Here is a 1,138-nt window from a genome sequence, read left to right as displayed (position 1 = left end):
TTATCATAATTTTTACTAAAATAAAATTGTTTAATATTAAAAAACCAAGATTTATTGGTAATGCTTTGAGCTATAAAATTTTTTTTCGTCAAATTTCAGATTTAACTTTCAAAAAAAAAAAAAATACAAATTGTTTTTGTCTAAATTTACAATTTTTTTTGCGAATTTTTTAAGTGTAGAACTAATATAATATGTTTTTCACCTCAAATTTTTTATTTTATTAAAACATAGTTGTTCAATGTTCATATGTTTAATCTATGAACTTATTTTGTTCCCCAAATCAGTAATTACATAAAAAATCCGCAATATAATTGCTTAGAAACATTCATTTTTCGAGAACAGATGTTGCCAGACACATGTTGACAGCATGAACAGCTCTGAAACAAATATAATTTTTGTAATCAGTGCCTAAAACCTACATATATGGTTTTCTATTAAAAACGAACACAATTCGACACTTTCGCAAACAAATGTTGCGCAGCAAATGTTGCGAAAGAAATGTTGCAGAATTATTTTCAACAGAGAGTCGAAAATATTTTCATAGTGTTGAGAAACAGATTTTTGCACCACTCTAACTGCCACAATACTTTCTATACACTTTCGCATATTTCCGTTCAATCGCAGCTAGCAACAATGCTGCACAACACTTGAATAAGCCTCACACGTCGAAATTTGAAATTTCAGACAGCGCAATGTGCTGTTTTTATAGAAATTAACACCTGTTTGGAATAGTAATACCTTTCAAGTTCAAATTAAAGCTGCTTTAGATATTTACTTAGTCATAAGGAACTGACAATAATGTTGCATCATATAATATAGGCGCTGTAATGTCTAGTTTTGATATGCAGTGAAATTCTTCATAACCGGATACTCATCGAAGCGTTATTTTTGTCCAATTAAGCGAGCTGTCCATATATGGTGACGTGACATAAAACAAAAAAAGGTTATGTTATAGTAAAATAAATTTTTTACAAAACGTTCATGAAATTTGTTCAGTTATGGGAGATGTCCGGCTATGAAGACTGTCCGTAATTGGAAATTTCACTTTTGTAAACTTTCTTTGTAAAACAAAAAGTTAAGTAATAGTTATAACAAATTTTTCAGAAGTATTTTTTTTCTAAAGAATAAATATTTTTTT

Source organism: Bactrocera latifrons, unplaced genomic scaffold, assembly GCF_001853355.1.
Source record: "Bactrocera latifrons isolate USDA-ARS-PBARC rearing strain unplaced genomic scaffold, ASM185335v1 scaffold_263, whole genome shotgun sequence".
NCBI classification, from domain to species: domain Eukaryota; kingdom Metazoa; phylum Arthropoda; class Insecta; order Diptera; family Tephritidae; genus Bactrocera; species Bactrocera latifrons.
This window is presented reverse-complemented; position numbering follows the sequence as displayed.